Source organism: Oryctolagus cuniculus, chromosome 15 (assembly GCF_964237555.1).
Source record: "Oryctolagus cuniculus chromosome 15, mOryCun1.1, whole genome shotgun sequence".
In the NCBI taxonomy this organism is placed as follows: domain Eukaryota; kingdom Metazoa; phylum Chordata; class Mammalia; order Lagomorpha; family Leporidae; genus Oryctolagus; species Oryctolagus cuniculus.
The window spans coordinates 86930628-86949932 of record NC_091446.1 but is presented as its reverse complement, the minus strand read 5'-3'; positions in this window follow the sequence as shown (position 1 = coordinate 86949932).

The following is a 19305-nucleotide window of genomic DNA, read 5'->3' as shown; positions in this document are numbered from 1 at the left end:
CCTCTGCCTGAAGCACCAGCATCCCATATGGGCACCGGTTCTAATCCCGGCTGCTCCTCTTCCAATCCGGCTCTCTGCTATGGCCTGGGAAAGTAGTAGAAGATGACCCCAAGTCCTTGAGCCCCTGCACCTGCATGGGAGCAGATGGAAACTCGCTCTCTCTCTTGCTCTCTCTCTCTCCCTCCCTCCCTCTCTCTGTAACTCTTTAAAATAAAAAACAATCTAAAAAAAAGAAAACAAATAAATAGCAAAACCCTAGAGATCAGAAACCATAAATGTTGAAAAAGTTAAGTGTGGAGGTTAGAGTGATGTTTCCAGCTAACTTAAATGAGAAGGCAATAACGGCTGCTCAAAAAAGGATCTAAAAATTCTGAATGTGTTGAGAATCATACGTATTAAAAAGAATGTAACATCACACAAGTAATATAATGAATATATGCCTACAAAAGATTTTTTTCTTCAAATAAGATTAAAAGCATAGTAAAGTTACATGTAGAAAAAGAAATATAGATTTAAGGTTTATTTTAGAGCTTTGGCCACACGTATGCCTATTTGTGAATGTGAATCATATATAGGACTAATCTAAGACTACTGTAACCATATCATCTGCTGCCCCCTCAGTATTTTCTTTATTCTTTAAAAAATTTTAATATAGTGCCGGTGCCATGGTTCACTTGGCTAATCCTCCACCTGCAGCGTCGGCATCCCATATGGGCACTGGGTTCTAGTCCTGGTTGCTCCTCTTCCAGTCCAGCTCTCTGCTGTGGCCCAGGAAGGCAGTGGAGGATGGCCCAAGTGCTTGGGCCCTGCACCTGCATGGGAGACCGGGAAGAAGCACCTGGTTCCTGGCTTCGGATCGGCGCAGCACCGGGCGTAACGGCCATTTCGGGGGTGAACCAACAGAAGGAAGACCTTTCTCTCTGACTCTCTCTCACTGTCTATCTCTAGCTACAAATTTTTTTTAATATAGCTAATCAAATTCCTGTGCATCATTGATTTATATTCTTAGTATTATTGTGTTGACAATAAATTTTTGAGGCACTTTTGTTTTAGAACCTGAGTGGAGAGTTTAGAATATTGTGAGAGTAGAGAGAAGCTTAAAGTAGTCTTTCTCTTTTGAGTTTTATCTAATTTGACTAAAAAAATAAAGTTTAGGCAAATAATTTGACGTAAGTGTTTTTAATGGGTATTAGGAGTCCTGATTCAGATCATTTGCTAGTTAAGTATCTTCATTGTCCCAGCTTGGAGAAATGAATGTGTAGACTTTACTCACATAAAAGATTGGCTAGTCAGTTTTGCAATGCCTTTCAAAAAGCTTACTGATACATTTTGTCCCCATTTAGAAAATGAAATTTTTGAAAGTGAAAGATAATTATGTATGTGTAGACTATCTATGAAAACAACTGTAAAGTTTATTATCTGAAATTGCAATAAGCAGAATTTTCCTCATTTGGACTGACTTGCCTTGGCTTTCTTTCACTGTTACTGTGTTATATCCGTGTACACTTTCTAGACTCTCATGCTTTCTCTTGTCAAATGAGGGCTGGGTTATATTAGCACTTTTCTACACATGACTACAGATTTCTAAATGTACATTAAGGTAGTTCTAGGGGGTCTGTATGCTTGGGTCAGAATTTGAAAGACTTAACTGGTATGGAGCCTGTAACTAAAATGTTAACCTTATTGACATTAGAAGTACTGCTAAGTATTGTCTTTGAGTCTTATTGTTCCTCATTTTAATCTTGTTGGCTTTGCTGCTTTGAAAATTTACATCATGAAACAGAAACTACAGACTTGCAACTTATTTTACAATAAATTGCATGTGTGTCAGCAATTCCGGTATTTGTGTTATTTTGTGTTTTAAGTATAATCAAATTTCACATGAAAGAGACAGGTGACGGTGGGTGCATATCAGAATAGACAGCAATCCAAATAGTGAAGTTTGGAACTCTGAGTTTATTGGTAATCAGTGCCAAAAATATATGAGAGAACGAATGACCAACATCTTTAATTTTTAATCAATGAAATTTCTGATTTAAAATTCTAAAATTTTGGGACTGGTACTGAGGCATAGCAGGTAAAGTCACCACCTGTAGTGCTGGAATCTCATATGGGTGCTAATTTGAGTCCCGGCTGCTCCACTTTTCTTCCAGCTCTCTGCTAATATGCCTGAGTAAGCAGTGGAGGATGGCCCAGCTACTTGGGCCTCTGCACCTATGTGAGAGACCAGGAAGAAACTCCTGGTTCCTAGCTTCATATGAGCCCAGCTCTGTCCACTGTGGCCATCTGGGGAATGAACTAGCAGATGGAAGGTCTCTGTCTCTCCCTCTCTGTTTGTAACTCTGCCTTTCAAATAAATAAACCTTTAAAAACAAAGAAGTCCCAAATTTAACAACTGCAGATATAATGTTTATTTCTTTTTATTAATAAGGTCCAACCTTAGAGGAACAAGTAGGTTAAAACTCACTTTGCTAGTGCAAAAACAGCACGGGATTCATAGGAGATTTCTTAGCATACATACACAAGGAAATATTGAGATTTTGGTAAAATAGAATTAAATGACAGATAAGTATTTTGTGCAACAATATTTAAATCTATGCATAGTTTTCTCATAGTGTATATTTTCAATCATTTTTAAGACTCATGCCATCCCAGATCTTATCATGAAATACAGTATTACTTTTTTCCAGTATGAGAACATTCTATATTTATCACAGTTATCTGATTTCAAGAATATTTATTTTTGTTCAGCAATACATTTATTATAATTTACCAAAGAACAATTACTTTCAAGCTTTTTCCCCACATATCAGACATGCCAAAGGAACAAAGCAGGGCAAATGATTGGACCTATTTTTAGTTCATTTGTGTCAGTTAGTATTTAAAATTTCATTGACCTACTAGAAACAAAGACCAGTTTTCCCAAATCCCACCTTATTATTTTTTGGCTGGATTCTCTTAGGCTGTTCTTGAATATTTTATTCTATACTTTGAAAGCCCCTCAGGAACACAATTTTAAAGCAAAATCCTTATAGGTTTAAGTTAAACATGTTTGGGAGATAATAGGTATATGCAATATGTGTATTTCACATTGCATTGCTATAAGAGAGGGTCTTCCAGATAAAATGTAGGGCACCCTAATACTGTGTGGGACATAATCAAACTGAAATTTATGTTGTTTAACTCAAATTCTAATCTATGGGTGACATTTTTTCTTTCTAAATCTGACCACTTTATTAAAAAAGCATATAAAAGCTTATCAAATTAATTAATGAAATGATAATCTTCTGTTTATATTGTATCATTATAGTTATTCTCTCCGCATAACATAAAATAGGAAAACTCCTATATAATCAATTATATTTAATCAGGATTTGAAAACTCTAACCAATCAACTGAGGAAAAAAGTTACACACTATTAAAATTCCTGATCTTACCTTCCAAGAAAGCAAAAAAAAGCTATGTTTCCCAGACATATGCAAAGTAGAAATAAGCAGAGAATATTTTTAAATTTCTTTTGTGAAGCTAAGTTATTAGTTTTATTATCGGTGCTTCTGTGATCTTATACAAAAAGCCTTTGCTTAGGCCAATGACCTGCAATATTTCCTTTATGCTTTCCTCTAGTAATTTGATAGTTTCACATCTTAAGGTTAGATCCTTGATTCAGTTTTAGTCAATTTTTTGTACAGGGTATAATGTAGATATCTAGTTTCAAACTTCTGCATGCATAAATCCAATTTTTCCCAATACCTTTTTTCCAGGAAATTTTCAGCAATTTTGTCCAATATTGGTTGTAAAAGTTCATAGTTACCTCTCGTGTGTCTATTCTGTTCCTTTGGGTTACATGTCTATTTTTATGCCAATGACATACTGCTTTGATTACAATAGTTCTGTAATGTGTCTTGAAGTCCAGTATTGTGATGCTTCTATCTTTGTCTTTACTATTTAATACAATTTTAGCCAATGTCTTTTGTATCTTCATCTAAATTTTAGGATTTTTTTCTATGAGAAATGCTCCTGAAGTTTTGATGGGATTGCAATGAATCTGTAAATTTTGGTGATAGTGTGGAAATTCAGGATAACATTAATTCCTTTAATAGTTGAACCATAATTTTTTTCATTTTTTGTATTTTCTCTTTATTTCATTAACATTTTATAATTTTCATTGTAGAGATCTTTCATATCCTTTGTTAAATTTGTCCTTATTTTGGTAGTTTTGTAAGTGGGGTGGTTCTTATAAGTCCTTTCTCAAACAGGTAGTTGTTGGTATGTATGAATGATATTTTCTGTGTGTTGATTTTGCATCCTGAAACTGCTGAATTATCTTATGAATTCTAATAGTCTCTCAAGGGGTCTTTTTGTTTCCTAGTTCAAAGAATCATCTACCCTGATAATTTTATTTTCAGCTTCCCAGTTTGCATTCTTTTGGTTTCTTTTTCTTGCCTAATGGCTCTAATAAAACTTTTAGAACTATATTGAACAAAAGTGATGACGATGGAGATCCTTGTTTGGTTCCAGATCTTAGCCAAAATACTTCCAGCTTTTTCTCCATCAGTGTGATGTTGGCTGTTGGCTTGTTATATATTTCTTTTATTATGCAGAGGTATGTGGCTTCTATACCCATTTTTAGGTTTTTATCATAAATTGGTATTTTATCAAATGCTTTCTTTTGCATCTATTGAGAAAATCATATGGATTTCATCTTCATTTCATTGGTGTTATGCACCACATTTACTGATCATGTATGCTCAAACATCCCTGAATTACTGATATAAATTCCATTTGGCCAGGGGTGGATGGTATTTTTGAGGTATTATTGAATTCAGTTTGCTTGTATTGTGTCAAGTATTTTTGCATGTACATTTATCAGGAATAATCATCTCTATTTCTCTTTATTGTTGTATCTTTGTTTGATTTTGGCTTTAAGGTAAGTCCAGCCTCATAGATTAAGTTTGGAATGGTTCACTCCCTATCAATTATCTTGAGTAGTTTAAGATGAATTGGTGCAAGTTCATCCTTAAAATTTGGTAGAATTCAACAGCAAAGCTACCAATTTCAGAGCTTCTCTTTGTAATAAGACTCTATTGCTGACTCAATCTCAATCTTGCTTATCAGACTACTCAGATTTACTATGTCTTCATGCATCAATCTTTGTGTATATTTTATAGGGAATTGATAGAGAAGAGCTAATGTAAGTAAAAGTGGGGGGTAGAGAACTTGATTGCTTGCTTTGATCAGTTCACATTGTTTTTATGCATTGAAATATTGAGTTGTGTTCCATAAAGGTGTATAATTCAATAAAAATTTTGATTAAAAAGAGATTTTTGTGATTTTTATGAGAAGCAATGAACATGTCAGGGCGAGTAGGATATGGAGGTTTAGGATAGGCTTCTTTGAAAGAGGTCCATGTAAGTCTAGAGTATAGAGGCTAGGTAACCCTGGTTTTCTGTTACCTAGATTTGGAGTGATTTAGCAGAGGAATGGTGGACTAAAATGTGAAAGCCCCATACAGAAGATAGTTTGTGCTGTGGGCTCTGAATTGTTGAGTTTGCCTAGAAAGCTGCACCCGTAGGCTAGTCCTTTGCCATCTTAATGAATAAACTAATCCTGAAAACAGATCTTCCCTGGGGAGTAATGTCTCAGATATTAATTTATAGCTTTAGTTTGTCCATTTCATGTAAGTTGTCATCTTTGCAGAAATGAGTTCATCATATTACCTTATATTATTCATTTCCCCATCTGTAGGATTGTTATCTCTTTCACTTCCTGATATTGTTAAATTATGTCAACTATGTCTTTTCCTCATTAGTTTCATTGCATTGTGATCTATTTATTGATATTCTTTTTTTTTTTTTTTGACAGGCAGCGTGAACAGTGAGAGAGAGAGAGACAGAGAGAAAGGTCTTCCTTTGCCGTTGCTTCACCCTCCAATGGCCACCGCGGCCGGCGTGCTGAGGCCAGCGCACCATGCTGATCCGATGGCAGGAGCCAGGTACTTATCCTGGTCTCCCATGGGGTGCAGGGCCCAAGCACTTGGGCCATCCTCCACTGCACTCCCTGGCCACAGCAGAGAGCTGGCCTGGAAGAGGGGCAACCGGGACAGAATCTGGCGCCCCGACCGGGACTAGAACCTGGTGTTCCAGCACCGCAAGGCAGAGGATTAGCCTAGTGAGCCGTGGTGCCGGCCTATTTATTGATATTCTTAAGATCAAATTTTCATATCATTAGTTTTCCATATCATTTTTCTGTTTTCTATTTCATTAGTTTGCACAATGATACTTAGCATTTCCTTTCTCCTAATTATATTGTGCTTGTTTTCCTGTTTATACTTTAAGATTGAAGGACACATTTTCAATAAAACATTGATTTTTTCCAAGATGATTGAATTAAAATTTGATCTTGAATCGAAAAAACCTTTCAGTGAAAGTTAATCCTCAACATGCCCAGAGTTTTAATTTACATCACAGAATTTCTCAAAATTAAGTCTAGATGTTTTTGGTAGCTTTCATGTTGGGAATGGTTAACAACCAATTATACCACTCTCTTAATTCGATTCTGGCAGTATTTTTTGTTCTGTTTCTAATTTTGGGTGATTCTTTTTATTATTTGTGATTCTTGATGCATGAGAGATACAAATTTTCACAGCCACCTAAAGTACAAATTTAACTTAGAGAAGTAAGTACATATTTTTAAAAACATCATCCTCCTCTTTGAGGACGAAAAGTATCAGTATGTTATTTATTATGGAATGTACTTGTGCTTCACAAAAAATGATGTGTCTTATAGAAAAACTGAACAAATTTGTTTTTGGTTCGAAGACTACATGTCATTCTGGGTGAGTGTGTAGATGTCCCCAATTAGTGTTTGTATTATGACTTCATTTCCTTCACTCCCAGTGCCATTTTGTCAGGTACTCTCTGCATTTTGCTCTTGCAGAATGACACCTGACTTCAGTCAAAGGAATCAGCTTGCTATATTTTAAGTACAACTATGAATAGGGACTATTTTGAGAAGGATGTACATTTGTATTTACAAAATTTGATTGGTATCTTTCATAACTCTTTTCAGTGGTATGTTTTATCTTTGACCTATGCCTCCACAGCTTAGTGGAGTGTCTGCCTCTTTGGTGAATACCTAGAGGTGTGTGCTGGGTAGGGCCAGCCAGCTCTGGTGAATGTTCAAGGGTGGAGCAAGAATCCAGTGTGAACCCAAATTGGGCCTGGTAAATCTCTATTGTCAGTAGGTAGAAGGTTATGATCATGCTTGTTGCCTTAATTGCAACCTCACCTCCTCTCTTCCAAGTTTATCAATGACCCCAGGATTAGCCCACAGTGGATACAAACCTCACCTATGCTGGTGCATGAACTGAAAAAATGATCTGTAAAATCCTCAGAGTGAGCATGGAACCCTTTGTAGTGACCTATCCCAGGAAGTTAGGGAGTTTTGAACCTCTGTTTGCCGAAACAGTCATTTCCCAAAGACCCAGCTACACTCTATGCTCTATGTTCAGTCACAAGTTTCCCACAATCATGGGATGTACAGAATCCCCTCTCTGCCCTACAAGCCTGCTCTGTCCATGGAGAGAACAGAGTCATTTTGAGAGTCAGCTGCTTATGGGTGCTCTACCCTGGCAGTTTGCAATTGGGCCAGGTTAACTGTTGCCTATGCTGTTACTTTGTTTTATGTTCCTAAGTACATGATGTATATAAAGGGCAAATGAGTCCTACTTTACAACATCTAGCCTTCCTGGATGTTAAAGAGGTTGCTGGTGTATGACAAAACTAAACAAATACATTGAATATGCTTTGTGTTAAATTCCGTAGGAAACGAGTGCCTGGATAAAGCTAAAAACTCACCATGGGACTCCAAATCCCATTAAGTTGGCAGGTACTAATGCCACCTTGTGGGGAGCAACTCAGACTAGACTGTTATTCGAATTAAGACTTATTCTATGCATCTGCTCTCCCACAATATGGTGCTGGGAGAGGAGGAAACAGCTTCTACACAGCTGCCTCCAGTTCAACAAATAAACAGCAGGACCTGCTCCTGATTGGAGGAGAGCAGCGTACTCGGCATGTGGGTAGCAGAGTTGGGATTGGTGGAAGAGGACTATAAAGGAGGAGAGAGACAACATGCACCAGGAACATCTAAGGGGAACATCTATCCGAATAACACCTGAGCAGCCCCTGAGAGAGCCGGCCGGCAGTGTGCTGCTCCCCCGCAGAAGTGGGGAAAGTGGCAGGGGGAACCGCCCTTCCACGGAGGTGGAAGGGTCGGTAGCCAACCCAGGAAGAACCAGCAGCAAACCCAGGGAGGGCCGAGCAGACAAAAGAACAGCGCAGGGTCCTGTGTCGTTCCTCCACGAAGAGGGGGAGCAACACCACCTTACTAATTAAAGAGATCAGTTTAAGTTCATAACTGATCATAAAGATAGGACTAAGTGTCAAAGGGATCACATAAATAATACCAGTGTCTGCTAATAATAATTAATATAATTAAAAAGGAGGGAACATTCAACATGGAAAGCAGGATACACAGCATACTCATAGAATGGCAGATGCCCTAAACAGCACTCTGGCCTCAGAATCAGCTGTTAAGACCATAAGAGTTTCTAAGGCATGGAAAGCCAAGACATTGTGGCAAAAAAATGACCTAAATGAAAGATCTCTCTGAGTGAGATCCCAGTGGAAAGAACAGGATTCTAAGAAGGAGGTAGTTTTCTCTGAAGGGAGGAGAGAACTGCCACTTTGATTATGGTCTAGTCTAAATAAGATTGGAGTTGGTGAACTCAAGAGGCTTCCATAAGCTCAAAGCATATACTAGAAAATATCTCCGGGAAAATGGCAGGGCAAAGTCACTAGGAATCAATAGTCACATTAAACATTAATGGACTTAACTCTTCAGTTAAAAGACACCGATTGGCTGATTGGCTCAAGGAACACAACCCAACTATTTGTTGCCTACAAGAAACACATCTCTCTAACAAAGATGCATGCAGACTGAAAGTGAAAGGTTGGAAAAAGATATTCCATGCCTACAGAAACCAAAAAAAAAAGCAGGTGTAGCCATATTAATATCAGACAAAATAAACTTTAATACAAAAACTGTTAAGAGAGACAAAGAGGGACACTATATAATGATTAAGGGTTCAATTCAACAGGAAGATGTAACTATTATAAATGCATATGCACCTAATTACAGGGCACCGGTCTATTTAAAAGATATGTTAAGGGACTTAAAGGGAAATTTAGATTCCAATACAATAGTACTGGGAGACTTCAATACTCCACTCTCAGAAATAGATCATCCGGACAGAAGATCAACAAGGAAACAGCAGATTTAATCGACACTATGGCCCAAATAGATCTAACATATATCTACAGAACTTTCAATCCTACAGCTAAAGACGACATTCTTCTCAGCAGTGCATGGAACCTTCTCTAGGATTGATCACATACTAGGCCATAAAGCAAGTCTCAGCAAATTTAAAAGAATTAGAATCATACCATGCAGCTTCTCAGACCACAGCGGAATGAAGCTGGAAATTAGCAACTCAGGAAACCCCAGAAAGTATTCAAAAACATGGAGACTGAACAACATGCTCCTGAATGAACACTGGGTCATTCAAGAAATTAAAAGAGAAATCAAAAACTTTCTGGAAGTAAATGAGGATAACAACACAACATATCAAAACTTATGGGATACAGCAAAAGCAGTACTGAGAGGCAAGTTTATATCAATAGGTGCCTACATCAAGAAATTGGAAAGGTACCAAATAAATGAGCTTTCAGCGCATCTCAAGGACCTAGAAAAACTGCAGCAAACCAAACCCAAACCTAGTAGGAGAAGAGAAATAATTAAAATCGGAGAAGAAATTAGCAGGATTGAATGCAAAAAAAAGTTACAAAAAATCAGCCAAGCGAGAAGCTGGTTTTTTGAAAAAATAAACAAAATTGACACCCCATTGGCCCAACTAACTAAAAAAAGAAGAGAAAAGACCCAAATCAATAAAATCAGAGATGAAAAAGGAAACGTAACAACAGACACCACAGAAATAAAAAGAATCATCAGAAACTACTAAAAGGACTTGTATTCCAGCAAACAGGAAAACCTATCAGAAATGGATAGATTCCTGGACACATGCAACCTACCTAAATTGAACCAGGAAGACATAGAAAACCTAAATAGACCCATAACTGAGACAGAAATTGAAACAGTAATAAAGGCCCTCCCAACAAAGAAAAGCCCAGGACCAGATGGATTCACTGCTGAATTCTACCAGACATTTAAAGAAGAACTAATCCCATTTCTTCTCAAACTATTCAGAACAATCGAAAAAGAGGGAATCCTCCCAAATTCTTTCTATGAAGTCAGCATCAACTTAATCCTAAGTCAGAGAAAGATGCAGCACTGAAAGAAAATTATAGACCAATATCCCTGATGAACATAGATGCAAAAATCCTCAATAAAATTCTCGCCAACAGAATACAACAACACATCAGAAAAATCATCCACCCAGACCAAGTGGGATTCATCCCTGGTAGCAGGGATGGTTCAACATTCGCAAATCAATCAATGTGATTCACCACATTAACAGACTGCAAAGAAAAACCATATGATTATCTCAATTGATGCAGAGAAAGCATTCGATAAAATTCAACAACCTTTCATTTTGAAAACTCTAAGAAAACTGGGTTTGGAAGGAACATTCCTCAATATAATCAAAGCAATTTATGAAAAACCCACAGCCAGCATCCTATTGAATTGGGAAAAGTTGGAAGCATTTCCACTGAGATCTGGCACCAGACAGGGATGCCCACTCTCACCACTGCTATTTAACATAGTTCTGGAAGTTTTAGCCAGAGCCATCAGACAAGAAAAAGAAATTAAAGGAATACAAATTGAGAAGGAAGAAGTCAAACTATCCGTCTTTGCAGACGATATGATTCTGTACTTAGAGGATCCAAAGAACTCTACTAAGAGACTATTGGAACTCATAGAGGAGTTTGGCAAAGTGGCAGGATATAAAATCAATGCACAAAAATCAACAGCCTTTGTATACACAAGCAACGCCATGACTAAGAAAGAACTGCTAAGATCAATCCCATTCACAATAGCTACAAAACAATCAAATACCTTGGAATAAACTTAACCAAGGAGGTTAAAGATCTCTACGATGAAAATTACAAAATCTTAAAGAAAGAAATAGAAGAGGATACCAAGAAATGGAAAAATCTTCCATGCTCATGGATTGGAAGAATCAACATCATCAAAATGTCCATTCTCCCAAAAGCAATTTATAGATTCAATGCAATACCAATCAAGATACCAAAGACATTCTTCGCAGATCTAGAAAAAATGATGCTGAAATTCATATGGAGGCACAAGAGACCTCGAATAGCTAAAGCAATCTTGTACAACAAAAACAAAGCCGGAGGCATCACAATACCAGATTTCAGGACATACTACAGGGCAGTTGTAATCAAAACAGCATGGTACTGGTACAGAAACAGATGGATAGACCAATGGAACAGAATTGAAACACCAGAAATCAACCCAAACATCTACAGCCAACTTATATTTGATCAAGGATCTAAAACCAATTCCTGGAGCAAGGACAGTCTATTCAATAAATGGTGCTGGGAAAACTGGATTTCCACGTGCAGAATCATGAAGCAAGACCCCTGCCTTACACCTTACACAAAAACACACTCAACATGGATTAAAGACATAAATCTACGACCTGACACCCTCAAGTTATTAGAGAACATTGGAAAAACACTTCAAGATATTGGCACAGGCAAAGAGTTTCTGGAAAAGACCCGGGAGGCACAGGCAGTCAAAGCCAAAATCAACTATTGGGATTGCATCAAATTGAGAAGTTTCTGTACTGCAAAAGAAACAGTCAGGAGAGTGAAGAGACAACCGACAGAATGGGAAAAAATATTTACAAACTATGCAACAGATAAAGGGTTAATAACCAGAATCTACAAAGAGATCAAGAAACTCCACAAAAACAAAACAAACAGCCCACTTAAGAGATGGGCCAAGGACCTCAATAGACATTTTTCAAAAGAGGAAATCCAAATGGCCAACAGGCACAGGAAAAAATGTTCAAGGTCACTAGCAATCAGGGAAATGCAAATCAAAACCACAATGAGGTTTCACCTCATCCCAGTTAGAATGGCTCACATACAGAAATCTACCAACAACAGATGCTGGCGAGGATGTGGGGAAAAAGGGACACTAACCCACTGTTGGTGGGAATGCAAACTGGTCAAGCCACTATGGAAGTCAGTCTGGAGATTCCTCAGAAACCTGAAGAAAACCTACCATTCGACCCAGCCATCCCACTCCTTGGAATTTACCCAAAGTATATTAAATTGGCAAACAAAAAAGCGGTCTGCACCCTAATGTTTATTGCAGCACAATTCACGATAGCCAAGACCTGGAACCAAGCTAAATGCCCATCAACGGTAGACTGGATAAAGAAATTATGGGATATGTACTCTTTAGAATACTATACCGCAGTAAGAAACAACGAAATCCAGTCATTTGCAACAAAATGGAGGAATCTGGAACACATCATGCTGAGTGAAGTAAGCCAGTCCCAAAGGGACAAATACCATATGTTCTCCCTGATCGGTGACAACTGACTGAACACCAAAAAGGAAACCTCCTGAAGTGAAATGGACACTATGAGAAACGGTGACTTGATCAGCATAGCCCTGACTGTTAATGAACAACTTAATACATTATCCCTCTTAGTAGTTTTTTTTGTGTGTTCTACTTAATATGACTGGTTTAATTCTGTAATTATCACACAGTTATTCTTAAGTGTTGAAAATTAACTGAAATGTGATCCCTGTTAAACATAAGAGTGGGAATAAGAGAGGGAAGAGATGTATAATTTGGGACATGCTCAAGCTGACTTGCCCCAAATGGTAGAGTTAAAAACATACCAGGGGACTCCAATTCAATCCCATCAAGGTGGCATGTACCAATGCCATCTCACTAGTCCAAGGGATCAATTTTAGCTCACAATTGATCATAATGAAAGGACTAACAGTCAAAGGGAGCACATAAACAAGTCTAGTGCCTGCTAATACTAACCGATAGAATAAATAAAGGGGAGAGTGATTCAACATGGGAAGCGAGATACTCAGCAGACTCAGAGAATGGCAGATGTCCTAAACAGCACTCTGGCCTCAGAATCAGCCCTAAAGGCATTCGGATCTGGCTGAAAAGCCCATGAGAGTATTTCAGGCATGGAAAGCCAACACACTCTGGCAAAAAAAAAGACCTAAATGAAAGATCTCTGTGAGTGAGATCCCAGTGGAAAGAACAGGTCTTCAAAGAAGGAGGTACCTTTCTCTGAAGGGAGGAGAGAACCTCCACTTTGACTATGACCTTGTCTAAACAAGATAAGAGTCGGAGAGCTCAAGGGGCTTCCATAGCCTTGGAAACTCATGACCGGTGCATAGGGAGATTACTGATGCCATAAACAGGAGTGTCAATTTGTAAAGTCAACAACAGGAGTCACTGTGCACTTACTCTTCATGTAGGATCTCTGTCCTTAATGTGCTGTACATTGAGATTTAATGCTATAATGAGTACTCAAACAGTATATTTCACTTTGTGTTTCTATGGGGGTGCAAACTGTTGAAATCTTTACTTAATGTGTACTATATTGATCTTCTGTAAAACAAAAAAAAGAGAAATTATCAATTCCCAACTTGACTCTCACTGGGATTAAACATGACTATAGGTCAGATCTGATTTCATCATCATTTAAAAAATCATCTATTATTTTTCACTTTATGTTTCTGTATGGGAACAAACTGTTGAAATCTTTACTTAATGTATGCTAAACTGATCTTCTGTATATAAAGAGAATCGAAAATGAATCTTGATGTGAATGGAAGGGGAGAGGGAGTGGGAGAGGGGAGGGTTGCGGGTGGGAGTGGCGTTATGGGGGGGAAGCCATTGTAATCCATAAGCCGTACTTTGGAAATTTATATTCATTAAATAAAAGTTAAAAAAAGGCTTCCATAGCCATGGCAGCTCATGACAAGAGTCTCAGGTGATTACTTACATCATAAACAAGAGTGTCAATTGTTAAAGAAACAACAGGAGTCACTGTGCATTTAGTCCCCATGTAGGACCTCTGTCCTCAATGTGTTGTACTATGCAATTAATGGTAAAACTGATCTTCACACAGTACTTTATATTTTGTGTGTCTGTGTGGGTGCAGCCTGTTCAAATCTTTACTTAGTATATACTAAGTTGACCTTCTGTATATAATGATAATTAAAAATGAATCTTAATGAAGAATGGGATGGGCAAGGGATTAGGAGATGGGATAGTTTGTGGGCAGGAGGGTGGTTATTGGGGAAGAACTGCTATAATCCAAAAGTTGTACTTTCAAAATTTATACTTATTAAATAAAAATTTTCTAAAACTTAAAATAAATAAAAGGCAAAATAAAGAAAATAGTTTAAAACCACTAGAAAGTAACTAAGGCTGAAATTTGATGTGTTACCTTATTTTAAAATGTTGTCTTTACTTGGAAACTTCTAAAGGGTTATTTCAAAATGTAAATCAAGGAAGGGTAAAAAGGAAAGAGTGTTCTTGGTAAGGAAGGTTAAGAAGGAAAGAGTTTTTTTTAAATAAAGAAAGGACATGGTTTGTAAGAATTATTTATCCTGATGTCTAGTTTATTCTAGACTGTCTAGATAGGACATTTCAAGTAAGTTGGGGAGGGTGTGTAGAGGTCACAGAAGGTTATGAAAGAAAGAAATTTTTGGATATGAAAGCTATTAATCTATTTTTCTTTGACCTAGAATTAGAAATTATTGTCTGTTAAAGCAATGAGGTATTTGCAATGCATATATGCTAATGAATATTCTGAAATAGTGTTAAAATATATTTAACAAAACCTGCAGCATATACTTTTAATAGTTTTGTTTAATTGGTGACTCTGCCAGTTTTTTAAAACTAACTCCAGTAAGTTATACTCTCCTCCCTAGTTCTGACTCTGCTAAAATTGTTCCAAGTTATGGGATAATTCCATGTGCTAACTAATTTAAGTTTTATTTACTTAATTCTTGGGATGACCAAAGACAGATTTTGTTCTGTTGAAGTTATCTATTGTATTCTCTTAATGTCTCTGAGTTTGTTTTATTACAAGCTATGGGTTGTTTAAATATGTGCTTATTTTAAAGCATTTGAATAATCATTTTGTATCAGTGATCAAATTTGGTCCATATTATGTCGTGATGTAAAGGGATCCTATTTCAACCAGGTATTTTGAGCCTTAACTAATACAGCTGTTTGGATCATACTAAAGGTACTGTGAAGATGTGAAGCACTGTTAAATTTTGTTACGATAGTGTAGAATGCTACTGATACAAATGTCCAAAATTCTAATAAACTTGTGTTGTTATCAGACATGATGATTATCTTAATGAAAAAGGCCCAGTAGGCCAGCGCCACGGCTCACTAGGCTAATCCTCCGCCTTGCAGTGCCAGCACACCGGGTTCTAGTCCCGGTCGGGGTGCCAGATTCTGTCCCGGTTGCCCCTCTTCCAGGCCAGCTCTCTGCTGTGGCCAGGGAGTGCAGTGGAGGATGGCCCAAGTGCTTGGGCCCTGCACCCCATGGGAGACCAGGATAAGTACCTGGCTCCTGCCATCGGATCAGCACGGTGTGCCAGCCGCAGCACGCTGGCCGTGGCGGCCATTGGAGGGTGAACCAATGGCAGAAGGAAGACCTTTCTCTCTGTCTCTCTCTCTAACTGTCCACTCTGCCTGTCAAAAAAAAAAAAGGCCCAGAGACCTAAAAGGGTTAAATGTTTGAGAAAATCCTACAGGTGCTTTCAAAAATACTGTGTGGAATAAGAAAGTGCCTATTCTTGTTGGTTAATGAGTTTATAATTTTTAAAATGGCTATTTTAAGCCTTTGTCACCCAGAGTTTTACATTCTCCAAACCTTAAAAATCAAATTTGCTGCTCATGAAGTTAAAACATTGTTGGTTCTGTGTTTAAATGTGCCCTTTTAGGTTCCAAAGGACTTCTTTTTCCCTGACCTCTATTGTGTTCAATACTCTGGGACAGTTCTGTCAGCAGATAGAGCCAATAATATTCTACAGGTTCCAACAAATTATGCTTAACTCAGATCACTAAGAGCAGAAAGTAATTCTAACCAGTTGATGGTAATAAAAAAAAAACAGCTAAAGATCTAAGAAACTGTTACTGAAGTCTCTTTATTGTTCTATCACATATGTTATGTTACATGTGTATACATACTGTATGTCTGCATGGGAAATTTATTGGAAGTTCTGTTTTAATTGGCTTATAGATAAAATATCATTCATAAATTCAAACTGCTAAGTTAATCAGATACCTTTTTGGTTTGTAGGACCTAAATTTCTGTACCAGATGTTATAAATTTGTTAATATGCTTCCACTTGGGTTTGCTGGTCAAACAAGTTACACCTGTGTTAGATATTTAAGCAATGTTTTCAGATACGTACACTATTGTCTTGAAATTTATAGAAGGCATTGGATCTTCAGGTAAATGTTTTCATAAGTTGTTACTAAACAGTTAAAATTGTTTGCTAGTTTTCATTTGATGTTCTTATTGTCTGTAAGCAATCTGTAAAGCCTAACTTGTTCCCTCATTTCTCTATTCTCTTAAAGATAGGAAGCTAGTCTATTCTGAAGAACTTTTTAGAATGTACAATTTGATCTTTAGACTTTATAAAAGGGATGGCTAATGTTTTTATGTAATAATAGCACAGCCAAAATGAGAGCTTAAATTATGATTCCACAGCTAGATTTATTTTGCCATGGGCACAGTAAACAGGCAAAACCTCCCTTTTTTAAACTAAACAAAAGGAGAGAGTTTTACTAATGACTTAAAATTTAATAAATAAGGTGGTCATAATTTTTTTACATAGCTTTCCTCATGGGAAATTTCAAAGAATAACCACTATCAGAACATTCCTGCTCCACTTCTGATCCAGTTCTCTGCTGTGGCCTGGGGAAGCAGTACAAGATGGCCGAAGTCCTTGCGTCCCTGCACCCACATGGGAGACCTGGAAGAAGCTCCTGGCTTCAGATTGGCACAGCTCCAGTCATTGTGGCCATCTGGGGAGTGAACCAGTGGATGGAAGACTTCTCTCTCTCTCTCTGCCTCTCCTCTATCTATGTAACTCTGACTTTCCAATAAATAAATAAATCTTTAAAGAAGTTTATTGAGACTGTTTTCTCATAAAGTGGAAGGAGAAAATAGATATGACAACAGGAAATAAGTGATTGGAAAATAATATATTTCCTTTCAGTTGTTATATTGAATCCATTAATGCTGAGAGCTTGATGGTTCCAGAATTCTGTGTGGGGAAAGTTTTTGGCTGATGGATTGGTAGATATGGGGAATGAGCCTCTACCCCTCTGTGGAATGTAGCGCACTTGCTTATAAATCATGAAGCCCATTTGTCTAGCAGGATGTTGCTACCCTATTAGACACAATAATGAAGAAATTTCCTGACTACACCTAGGATCATCTATGACTGATGCAGCCATTCATCTTCTTGCTGAACTATCACGTGGAATGATGCATTACTGGGTGTTTTGTTTATTCCAATACCAATTCTTTCTAACTCTGCCAAATTCCTCAAACCCTTCTATTGACACAACAGTATTTGGTTCCTTGTTCACATGGTGTACTATAGATGTTATCCTAGGATACAGTGAATCCCAAGGGCTTGTTAGACCATGATGAAATCATAAAGGCCAGAGGGTTTGAGCAGTCAAAAACATGTTTTTCCTAAGTGTTTTTCCCCATAATGGAGAGTTACAGGTGCAGAGCCTCAGGTGGGTGATCTTGAGTTAATGGATGAGTTGAAAGAAAACAAAAAATACATCAAGCCAGAGCAGTTATGATCAGAGGGACATTAAGAGCAAGGTCACAGCCATGCATCTTCCTTATAAATGTATCCATTCTACTTCTAGCTGCTGTTCCATTGTCTAGATCATGAGAATGACACACATTTTGTACATGTTGAGGGCATATAGAAATGCTGAGAATTAGCTGTGCCCTCCAAAGAGATTAATTCTCTCTGCTGCATGATGAGCCTTTATAACTGGTCCATCCCCATGTTCTCCTCATCTCAGCTGAAACTGCAGGCTTTGGGTATGGCTTGGGAAGACATTGACATGTCATTGTCTCTGATTTTTCTCTTCCTACTCCTATACCCTTTACACACTTCACAGACCATCACTGATAGAAGCTGCCTCACACACCTGAAGCCAAGTGTCTACAGAAATGGAGACCTTGTGCTGGGTGTGTTTTTCCCCCTTTACTACATGGAAGTGGAAAGAGACATGACCCGGTTATCTTTTTTATTGAAGCCTGACTATAAAGTGGCTGCATCTTGGTAAGTTCAAGGATGTGTGTAAGTGTAAAGTGTGGTTATGCCTTCATGTGCAGCTATGATTGTGCCTGTGTATTTTCAATCCCTCTTGAGAATTCTGAAAAGTGTGGAAAGAGGAGGAGAAATGTAGATGATGCAGTGAATAAAGGCTGAAATCCTCCACCTTCTTTCTGCATACACAACTTTATTTTCTATTTTTTTTTCCAGTCCTTTAGAGGCAGATGAGAATAATCAGTATTTTTATGCCTGCTGCATTGGCAAGATATCTCTGATCAAGCATTGTGTGTTTTTTTTTTTGACAGGCAGAGTGGACAGTGAGAGAGAGAGACAGAGAGAAAGGTCTTCCTTTGCCATTGGTTCACCCTCCAATGGCCGCCGCACCACGCTGATCCGATGGCAGGAGCCAGGTATTTATCCTGGTCTCCCATGGGGTGCAGGGCCCAAGCACATGGGCCATCCTCCACTGCCTTCCTGGGCCACAGCAGAGAGCTGGCCTGGAAGAGGGGCAACCGGGACAGAATCCGGCGCCCCGACTGGGACTAGAAGCCGGTGTGCCGGCACCGCAAGGCAGAGGATTAGCCTAGTGAGCCGCAGTGCCAGCCGCATTGTGTTATTATTATGAGTGAGAGTGTTGGAACCACAGTATCCCTACTGCTAGCACTCATGGAAGGGGTACATAGGAATCCTGAAACACAGAGAATCTTAGTTGAGTTCGATGTTAGGAACAAGGGGACTCACTCTGGTTGTCTCTGCTGACATAGCCATTGTTCTAATGTGCCTGAAACAGAAGCCTTGGATGTCTGAGATCTACCACCCTAATAGACCCTGTCCCACCATTGATCAATAATTGGGTCTTACCGAAGGCATTTGG